General features: G+C 37.9%; 1 pseudogene; it reads left to right on the forward strand.

The window, feature by feature from the left end:
* The first annotated feature begins 668 nt into the window (after positions 1-668).
* LOC101119438 (ATP-binding cassette sub-family F member 2-like) lies at positions 669-10,742 on the forward strand (annotated as a pseudogene).
* The last annotated feature ends 889 nt before the right edge of the window (positions 10,743-11,631 follow it).

Raw genomic sequence — 11,631 nt, forward strand, 5'->3', positions numbered from 1 at the left:
TGGTGACAATGGGATCACAGGCTATCGATGATGGGGCAGATACTGTTGGTAACCATTCCAAACATACTTGTGCTGCATTTCTCTGCTGCATTTCTGTCAATTATCCTCTCTATTGTTTTCCCATTTTCAGTTTCATTGATTTCTGCTCCAATGTGTATTAATGACTTATCTGAACTTACTTTCAGTTTCTTCTGCTCTTCTTATTCTAGATTTTTGAGGTAGAAAATTGGGTTATCACTGAGATCTTTCTCCTTCTTTTCTAATGTAAGTCTTTAAGTGCTATTAAGTTCCCTCTTGGCACTACTTTAGGTATTTCTTACATATTTTAATGTATATATTTCTATAGCCTCAAAATTTGGAGATGAAGAGGTTTTCCTGGTTGTTGCTTATTCATCTATTTGAGGTGGAGGGGGAGCACTTCCTGGGGTAAGCATTTATTATTAGTAGGTTAGGATCCCCACTGCATGTTTCCTTCTCCAGTCACTTCAGCATCTTAGTACAGAAATGGAGGGTTCTGACCCCAAAGAGAAAAAAGTGCTCCTCTCTTGGCTTTTGTTATCAGAGTTTGTAATTGATTGCCCTTACCAGTGAATCCAGGCTTGCTGAATCTCGGCAGAGAAAATCCTGAAACCTACCTGGGTGTCTTCCAGTGCTAATCTGAGACAAGAATGACGAAATTGAGGGTATATGGAACTTCAGATATCCTCCCACTTTGATTCTCCTCCAGTAGTATATTCTCACATCAGTCTTCCTTCCTCTTACCACCTGTCAGCATCCTTCTTTGGTTGTCTCCCACATTATTTAAGAGTATTATATAGTTTAAAGAGTGAGAGAGAAGTAGAAGAAACTGGCCTATACAATATTGTCCAGACCAGAAGTCCCTTTTAATTTGTTCTGAAGTTTCAAGTCCTTTCCTATATATCATTTTGAGATCTTCCTGTAACTATTTAAGATTATGTTTACTAGCAGCATGTTCTCTTGGTTTTCCTTTATCTGAGAATGTCTTTATATTCTTTTGATTCCTGAAGATATTTTAGCTAGATATAAAATTTGCAATTTGCAATTCTTTTCTTCTAACACTTGAAAAATGCTGTGTTATTTTCTTCAGACTTGCATGTTTTCAGATAAGAAATCCATTGCTATTCAATATGGTTGTTCCCTTTAAGGTAATGTGTCATGTGACACTAGGTTCTTTCCATAGTTTTTTACTTAATTTTCAGAATTCTAATTATCATGTATTTTGGTGTGGATTTCTTTAGGTCTCCTATTTTGCTCAGTATCTTGATCCTATAGTTTTACAGCTTTCATCAAATTTGGAAAGTTTTCTGTCATTACGTCTTTTATATGTTTTAAATTCTCCTTTCTCTTCTTCCTCTCAGTTTCCATGATATAAAAAATGAGCTATCTACTTTTGTCCAACTGTTTCCTCAAACTGTTATTTCAGTCAGCTTTTTCTCTATTTTTCAGATTGTGCTTAGTTGCTCAGTCATGTCTAACTCTTTGTGACCTCATGGACTGTAGCCCACCAGTCTCCTCTGTTCATGGAGATTGTTCAGATTAGGTAAATTCTACTGGACTGTCCTCAAATTTTTTACTTCTACCCTTTGTCATCTCAACCCTCCTATTAAGCAACTTTGATCAAGCAACTTTGTTTTTCTTGTACTTTTCAATTTCATAATTTCTATTTGGCACTTTTGACATATACTTCTCTGCTGAGGTTTTTTTTTTTTTTTCTTCATTTGTTTGAAGAGAATTTTTCATTGCATGTTGGAATTTTTTTATAATGATTGTTTTAAAAGATTTGATAAATAATTTCAACATCAAATTCATCTCCCTGTTGGTTTCTGTTTATGATATTTTTCTCACTCATTCTTTGTATGAAGAGTAATTTTTTATTTGAATCCTAGAAATATAAATTACATTTTAAAAATTGTGGAATCTTATTTTAAAGCTGGTTGTACACCTGTTGAGGCATACCACTGTAGCTGCTTAGGTGTTTATGTTTAACTTCCTATTGGGCTCCACCAACACCATCCTGTAAAATGTGGGTCACTGACCCACACCATCTTCTTGTCTCCAACTTGGAGAGTGTGATTACCTCTCCACTGGCCTCACAGAGTTAAGAGAAAGGGGAACTGAATAATTGACAGATACTACCTTAATGTGCATGGTAGAGTTCTGGCTTAGTACCTCATGTTTTCTGCTGACATAGAGGGCCAGAGAAGCAAGTGCAAACAAGTCCTACTGTGCAACACCTTAATCTGTCTCCTTCATTGCAGGTGGATGGTGGGCTTGCCACTGGGCTTTGCTACTCTATCATGGAAGGCACTGAAGTGCCCAGGAGTCCCAACTCACAATGCCTCACTATCATTGCTACTTCATAGGTGTTGAGATTTATCTATTCTACTGGGGCACACTGACCCCAGGTATGTGTGAAAAGTGAAATTCTAATTAGTTTGGACTCTCACTGCCTTGACTGGTCTCTTTGACACTAGGTGATGATGGTAGATGAGGTGTAGCTATGAATGGTCACTAGCTCATCTCAGTACTGCCTTCTTAAGTTTCCTTGCTTCAGGATGGGAGTTGAGGCACAGCTTGGCAGCAGACCTCATGGATACTACCTTGGTTGGGAAATGGGAGTACCAGCAACTTCCTCAAGATTGAAGACAGAACATAAGCTTTTCTCTCACATAAACACTACCTCAGTAGAAGAATTATAACACTCCCTATCTCCATGGACAGAGAAAACAAGGTCAACTCCCTGATAAGACTCCAAAAACACTGCTAAGTGGGGCAATCAGCGTGCTGCTGTCTGATTCTACAGAGCATGCAAAGGATGGGGTGGAGGTCCAGCTCCCTGATTAATCACTTGGAACTCACAGTATGGGGTTACAGGTGATGCATGAAGGAGTATGAACAGTTACATATAGTTTGGGAGGGCTAGTAAGAAACTAGCCCTCCCAAACATGTCTATGTCCTAATATCTAGAATCTTTAAATATGTTATGTGGAAAACAGAATTTTTCAGTTATAATTAAGATTATGGGCCTTCATTGGAGAGATTAGATTAGACAGGTGGGTCCAGTATGATCATGTAAGTCCTTAAAAATAGAGAATTTTTCCTGGCTAAGGTGAATCAGATGTAGTAGAAGAGAAAGAAAAAATGCTATAGCTAAGAACATCATATCTATTCCAGTTGAGAGAATGATTTGATTCATGATTGCTGGCTCTGAGATTAGAGGCATACACTTAAGGGCCAGAGAGAAATCTATAGTGATGTCTCTGAAGTTCTCAATCATTTTTCTTTTGATAAAAGCAAGACTCAAATATTTTCTAATTTTAAAACTGTATCAGTCTCCTTTAATCATAGAGTTTTGAGTTCTTTATAGGGTTTCCTGCATTGGCAGGCAGATTATTTACCACTGCACCACCTGGGAAACTGTAATATCAACTGACCCGTCTTTAAGTTCACAAATAATTCTTTCTGCCAGCTGAAATTTCCTGTTGAACTGCTCTCATGAATTTTACATTTGTTTTATTTTCCAAGTCCAGAGGTTCTTTTTTGTTTGTTTAAATAAAATTTCCAGCTCTTTATTCCCATCTCTTTATTTAATGAAACATTATTCTCATACTTTCCTTTTTCAGGGAAAAAATAGTTACATTGTTTATTTTTAACAAATGTCCTCAGGAAAAGATTGCTCACACAGAGAAAGTTCTGTATCAAGACATATACATATAAGCCTTGCAATGAGGATTTCTGGGGGAATTGTCAGAGATGTCAAATAATTATAATATAATTCTCTAAGAATTTTGCTTTAGAGACATACTAATGTTGTTTTGTACCTTTCAGTGGCTGCTAGGCTGTTGCTTTATACTGCAGTTGTGGGACTATTGAGTTTTATAGTTTCTGCAGGGTTGGGTAGAGAGTTGGGAATAAGGCAAGTTAAAGTGTCACTGCTGTTGTTTAGTTGCTAAGTCATGTCTGACTCTTTGTGACTCCATGGTCTGCAGCATGCCAGGCTCCTCTGTCCTCCATCATCCCTTGGATGCTCAAATTCATGTGGAGTCGGTGATGTTTTCTAACAATTTTTCTGAGAAGCAAAGTTTTCATTTTTAACTACTGAATATGATGTTAGTTGTTGTCTCTTCATATACAGCGTTTACTATGTTGAGGAAATTTCATCATATGCTTGGCTGTTAAGTGTTTTTATCATGAAAAGACATGGAGTTTTGTCAAAAAACTTTTTTTTTCTGTATTTCTGTATCAATTAAGATGACCACATAATTTTTGTCCTCACCCTATTAGTATGGAACAGTGCATTCACGGATTTTCATATGTTGAAAAATCCTTCCATTTTAGGAAAAAAAAAATCTTTTAAATGCTCTGTTGAATTCAGTCTGCCAATATTTTATTGAGGTTTTATATTAATATTAATTAGGGATATTGACTTGTGGTTTTATTTTTATATGATATCCTTGTCTGGCTTTGGTGTGATGGTAATGCTGGCTTTACAGAATAAGACTGAAAATGTTTACTCCTCTTCAACTTTTTTGAAGAGTTTGAAAAGAATCGTTACATTTCTCTAATTGATAGAATTCACCAATAAAGCATTTGGTCCTGTGCTTTTCTCTGTTGGATGGTTTTTGATTGCTGATTCAATATCTTTAACAAGTTACAGGTCTACTCAGATATTCTATTTCTTCATAATTGAGTCTTGGTAGGTTGTGTGTTTTTAGAAATATATCCATTTAGTTTTCCTACTTTGTTGCCACACAGTTGTTCACAGTATCATGTCCTACAACTTTTTATTGCTATGGCATTGGCTGTAATTGCTCATCTTTAATTTCTGATTTTAGTTATTTGAGTATTCCTTCTCCGATTTTTCATTGTTTTTTTTTTTTTTTTCTCCTTTGAGTTGATAATGTGAAAGTGCTGCACTCAATATGCCAGCAAATTTGGAAAACTCAGCAGTGGCCACAGGACTGGAAAAGGTCAGTTTTCATTCCAATCCAAAAGAAAGGAAATGCCAAAGAATGTTCAAACTACCATGCAAATGCACTCATCTCACATGCTAGTGAAGTAATGCTCAAAATTCCCCAAGCCAGGCTTCAGCAATACATGAACCATGAACTTCCAGATGTTCAAGTTGGTTTTAGCAAAAGCAGAGGAACCGGAGATCAAATTGCCAACATCTGCTGGATCATGGAAAAAGCAATATAGTTCCAGAAAAACATCTATTTCTGCTTTTTTGACTATGCCAAAGCTTTTGACTGTGTGGATCACAATAAACTGTGCAAAATTCTGAAACAGATGGGAATACTGGACCACCTGACCTGCCTCTTGAGAAACCTATATGCAGGTCAGGAAGCAGCAGTTAGAAGTGGACATGGAATAACAGATTGGTTCCAAATAGGAAAAGGAGTACATCAAGGCTGTATATTGTCACCCTGCTTATTTGACTTATTTGCAGCGTACATCATGAGAAATGCTGGGCTGGAAGAAGCACAAGCTGGAATCAAGATTGCCGGGAGAAATATCAATAACCTTATATATACAGATGACACCATCCTTATCGTAAAACACGAAGAAGAACTAAAGAGCCTCTTGATGAAATTGAAAGAGGAGAGTGAAAAAGTTGGCTTAAATTCAGAAAATTAAGATCATGGCATCTGGTCCCATCACTTCATGGCAAATATATGGGGAAACAGTGGGAACAGTGGCTGACTTTATTTTGGAGGGCTCCAAAATCACTGCAGATGGTGATTGCAGCCATGAAATTAGAAGACACTTGCTCCTTGGAAGAAAAGTTATGACCAACCTAGACAGCATATTAAAAAGCAGAGACATTACTTCATCAACAATGGTCCGTCTAGTCAAGGCCATGGTTTTTCCAGTAGTCGTACATGGACTTATGTTGAAGCTGAAACTCCAATACTTTGACCACCTGATGCGAAGAGCTGATTCATTTGAAAAGATCCTGATACTGGGAAAGATTGAGGGCAGGAGGAGAAGGGGATGACAGAGGATGAGATAGTTGGATGGCATCACCGACTCAATGCACATGGATTTGGGTAGACTCCAGCAGTTGGTGATGGACAAGGAGGCCTGGCATGCTGCGGTTCATGGGGTCACAAAGAGTCAGACACGACTGAGCAACTGAACTGAACTGAGTTGATAATTTCAAATAATTTGTCTTGAAGTTTGTTAATAATTTATGCCTAGTCAAGTCTATCTTTGAGCAACTTTAGTGATTTTTTTCAACTTACTTATTGTATCTTTGAGCATCAAAATTTCTATTTGGTTCTTTTTATATATTGATAATTTAAATTTATTGATATTATCATTTGGTTTATGCAATATTTTCCTGATTTTGTTTAGTTGCCTAAAAACATAAATCTGCGCCCTCACTGAACATTATTTAGGCAGAAGTTTTAGTTTCTTTGTTCAGTAATTTAGAAATACATGTTCTGTAGATCAGTCTGTGGAGATTTACTTTGCTTTTTTAGTTGTTTCATTTTTCCCTATTTGTACACATATGATTTATGATAATAATAATAATAAAAAAGAGGCTCTTCTCCTAGTCTTTAGGAATCATCTTTTTGCAGGGTGAGTCTCTTCACCAATCAGCCCAGCTAGAGTTTCAATTATTTCTCAAAACTTTTCTAGTCATGAGTCTTCCCTGAGTGTGAACATCTCTTTTTATTCTAGCATATACAGCTAATTTTAACTACCTTAATTTCCCTGTTCATTTCAGTTCCGTTCAGTTCAGTCCCTCAGTAGTGTCCAACTCTTTGTGTCCCCATGGACTGCAGCACTGTCAGGCCTCCCTGTCCATCACCAACTCCCAGAGCTTACTCAAACTCATGTCCATCCAACCATCTCATCCTCTGTCATCCCCTTCTTCTCCTCCCTTCAGTCTTTCCCATCATCAGGGTCTTTTCAAATGAGTAAGTTCTTCCCTTAATGTTCCAGCTTCAGCATCAGTCCTTCCAATGAATATTCAGGACTGATTTCCTTTAGGATGGACTGGTTGGATCTCCTTGCTGTCCAGGGAACTCTCAAGAGTCTTCTCCAACACCACAGTTCAAAAGCACCAATACTTTGGTGCTCAGCTTTCTTTATCATCCAACTCTCACATCCATATATGACTATTGTAAAAACCATACTTTGACTAGACGAAGATTTTTTGGCAAAGTAATGTCTCTGCTTTATAATATGCTGTCTACTTTGGTCATAACTTTTCTTTCAAGGAGCAAGCATCTTTTAATTTAATGGAGCAGCCAACACCTGCAGTGATTTTGGAGTTCTTTTTCACTTTCTGCCATAAGGGTGGTGTCGTCTGCATATCTGAAGTTAGTGATATTTTTCCCAGCAATCTTGATTCCAGCTGGTTTCATCCAGTTTAGCATTTCTCATGTTGTACTCTGCATATGAGTTAAATAATCAAGGTGACAATATACAGCCTTGACATGCTCCTTTCCTAATCTGGAACCAGTCTGTTGTTCCATGTCCACTTCTAACTGTTGCTTCCTGACCTGCATACAGATTTTCTCAGGAGGCAGATCAGGTGGTCTGGTATTCCCATCTCTTTCAGAATTTTCCAGTTTGTTGTGATCCACACAGTCAAAGGCTTTAGCAAAGTCAATAAAGCAGAAGTAGATGTTTTTCCGGAACTTTCTTGCTTTTTTGATGACCTGACAGATGTTGGTAATCCGATGTCTTGTTCTTCTGCCTTTCCTAAATTCATCTTGAACATCTGGAATTTCACAGTTCACATATTGTTCAAGCACATCTTGGAGTATTTTGAGAACTAATCTGTTAGCTTGAGATGACTGCAATTGTGCAGTAGTTTGAGTATTCTTTGGCATTTCCTTTCTTTGGGATTGAAAAGAAAACTGACCTTTTCCAGTCCTGTGGCCACTGCTGAGTTTTCCAACTTTGCTGGCATAATGAGTGTGGCACTTTCACAGCATTATCTCTTAGGATTTGAAATAGCTCAACTGGAATTCCATTACCTCCACTAGCTTTGCTCATAGTGATGCTTCCTAAGGCCCACTTGACTTTGTATTCCAGGATGTCTGGCTCCAGGTGAGTGATCACATCATCATGATTATCTGAATCATGAAGATTGTCTTTGTATAGTGCTTTGTGTATTCTTGCTACCTCTTCTTAATATTTTCTGCTTCTCTTAGGTCCATACCATTTCTGTCCCTTATTGTGCTCATCTTTGCATGAAAGTTTCCCTTGATATCTTTAATTTTCTTGAAGAGATCTCTAGTCTTTCCCATTCTATTGTTTTCCTCTATTTCTTTGCATTCATCACTGAGGAAGGCTTCCTTATTTCTCCTTGCTATTCTTTGGAACTCTGCATTTAAATGGGTATATCTTTCCCTTTCTCCTTTCCCTTTTCTTCCCTTTTCCTTTTCTCCTTTCACTTTTATTCTTTTCATGGATATTTGCAAGGCCTCCTTAGATAACCATTTTGACTTTTTACATTTCTTCTTTTGGTAATGGTCTTGACCCCTTTCTCTTGTACAGTGTCACAAGCCTCCATCCATAGTTCTTCAGGCATTCTATCTATCAGATCTAACCCCTTGAATTTGAGTATTATTTCATGGCAAATAGATGGGGAAGAAGTGGAAGCATTGGCAGATTTTATTTTCTTGGGTTCCAAAATCACTGTGACCATGACTGTAGCCACAATATTAAAAGACACTTGTTCCTTGCAAGAAAAGCCATGACAAACCCAGACAGCATGTTCAAAACAGAGACATCACTTTGCCAACAAAGTTCTGTATAGTCAAAGGTATGATTTTTCCAATAGTCATATATGGGTGTGAGAGTTGAGCCACAATGTTGAGCACCAAAGAACTGATGTTTTCGATCTGTGGTGTTGGACAATACTCCTGAAAGTCAATTGGACAGCAAGGAGATCAAATTTGTCAATGTTAAAGGAAATCATCCCTGAATATTCATTGGAAGACTGATGCTGAAGCTGAAGCTCCAATGCTTTGGCCACCTGATACAAAGAGCTGACATATCGGAAAAGACCATGATTCTAAAGACTGAGGGATGGAGAAGAACTGGGCAATAAAGGATTAGATGGTTGGATGGCAACACCGACTCAATGGACATGAGTTTGAGCAAACTCAGTGGGATAGTGAAGGATAGAGGAGCCTGGCATGCTGCAGTCCATGGGGTTGCAAAGAGTTGATCACAACTTAGCCACTGAACAACAAAATACTCACCCTCAGTAGCACTTGACTTCCATTTCTATTGAGTTATTATACCTAACATTGTTTGCTCCCTCCATCACCTCCCTATAGAGCTTCATACTCACTGCTGCTCTAATGCCCCATGTTACTGGTCTTCAACGTCTAATCCAAATTACATCACTAGTTCCCCAAGCAGTCCAACTCAAGTGATACATACAATAACCAGTCCTTTGTGCAGACACAAGAAACATTCAAAACATTAGATAAAGTTTCCACTTTTTTCAGGAGCCAGTAACTGGGAGGTTTCCTTCTGATTGTGTTGAACTACACTGGGTCAGGTAATTGGCAACGATGAACACATGAGAAAAACAAAACAAAACAAAAAAACTCTTTGTAGTCAAATTCCTTCTTAATTATTCAGTGTTTCATGCTGCTCCTGGATGAGCCCAACAACTACCTGAAACTTGATGCTTGTGTGTGTTTAAGAACTAAAGGCTTTTAAGCACATCTAGGTCCTCATCTCCCATTCCCAGGACTTTCTGAATGATGTCTATATCAACAACATTAACACTTGAAATAAGAAACTAAAGTTTCTTGTCAGGTAATTGTAGTCAGTATGTGAGGATATGACTGGAGGTGAAAGAGAATCAGATGAAGAGGTTTCACAGGGAGCAGGATCAAATTGCATACATGAAGAACTATACTGTTTGGTTCAGTCATGGTAATGCCAAGCTGATTTAGCAGACCCACACCAAGGAGAAGACACTACAGAAAATGATGACATCAGGACTGACAGAGAGCTGTGAGTGACAAGACACTGTCATTTTATTTCTCACCATGTGGAATGATCCCTCCACCTATTATCATTGTGCAAAATGTCACTTCAAATAAACAAAAGACAGGACTTGCATCTACAACAATCTAAAATTATGTGTCAGTTACAACACATGAATGACTTTGGTGGGGCCCAATGGAACAGAGACGTCAGCTCTTCTGAAGCTGATCGCTGGAGAGCTACTAATTGCAGACAGAATGACCTGAAAACACTCTCAACATCAAAAGAGTACATTACCATCAGCATTTACAAGAGCAAGCGGACTTAGATCTTTTTCCTTTGGAGTGCATGATGAATGCTATCCAGAGAGCAAGGTGAAGGAAGAAATGAAGAAGATGATTGTGCAACTGGTCTCCTTAGGAAACAGCAGGTCATCCCAGTCCAGAACCTATCTGATGGGCAGAAGTCTTGAGGGTGTATGGTCTGGCAGAACCCCTACATGCTCTTCTTGGATGAACCTGGATATAGATACCATCAATGCCCTAGAAGATGGCATCAGTGATTTTGAGGGTTGTGTGTTGCTGATCAGTCATGGTTTCAAACTTCTTCAGCAAATTGCACAAGATTTACAGTTCTGTGAGAAATAGACAATCATCAGGTGGCCTAGAGACATCATGGTCTACAGGAAGAACCTCAAGTCCAAGCTGGTGGGTGAGGAGCCACAACTCACAAGGAGGACCCACAACATGTGAGCCCTTGTTGGCCCCCTAGGCCAGGTTCCTGGGGTTGTACTCCCACATTGCTGAAATACTATTCCCCAGTCCCTCCCCTGCCAACATTAGCCTTAGCTACACTCTGATCTTATCTACAGCTGGACAGTACCTGTCCATCTCCTGTCCTTCCAGATACATCTGTCCATGTTTCCTGCCAGCTTTTTGCTGGTTCTGACTGCAATGTAATTATTTAAGGGTGTAACTTTTAAACATGTGTGACATCTGTAAAGTATCTCCCAGAAAAGGAAAAAAGACTTAAAAAAAAAAAAAAAAGGAAAGAAAAAATTAATCAGAAAATGTTTGATGAAGTGGTCTTATATTCAAAAGCTTATCATCCAACATGTGAGATATAAAATTTTGTTTAACAAATATATATCTTCAAATACATTTTCTAAATGAGATATCTGTTTTTCCAACTAAAATTTCATATTGAGTATACTTTTTAAAATTAATTTTTAAAACATTTTTGAATTTTATTAAAATGTAAATATATTTCATATAAATTTTAAACTTTTCATAAAAAATCATGTCTTTGATGTAAAGCTATTTTAGTTATAGCTGCACATATGACAATGTTAAAATAACATCCAGGAAATCAAGAAGCTATCTATTTGTCTTTTCATTTTAAACTTTTTAAATTTATACCTACATGATTTACTATATTCTGTGTTGATGGAGTTAACAAAACTCTGTATGCTTGTAAAATTCAAAGAATCTACTTGCCAATGCAGGAGACTCAGATGTTGGTTTGATCCCTAGGTCTGGAAGATCCCCTGGAGGAGGGAACGGCAACCCACCCGAGTTTTCTTGGCTGGAAAATTCTACGGACAACGGAGCCTGGAAGGCGCAGTCAGACATGACTGAGCAC

The sequence above is a fragment of the Ovis aries genome, chromosome 1 (genome assembly GCF_016772045.2).
Source record: "Ovis aries strain OAR_USU_Benz2616 breed Rambouillet chromosome 1, ARS-UI_Ramb_v3.0, whole genome shotgun sequence".
NCBI classification, from domain to species: domain Eukaryota; kingdom Metazoa; phylum Chordata; class Mammalia; order Artiodactyla; family Bovidae; genus Ovis; species Ovis aries.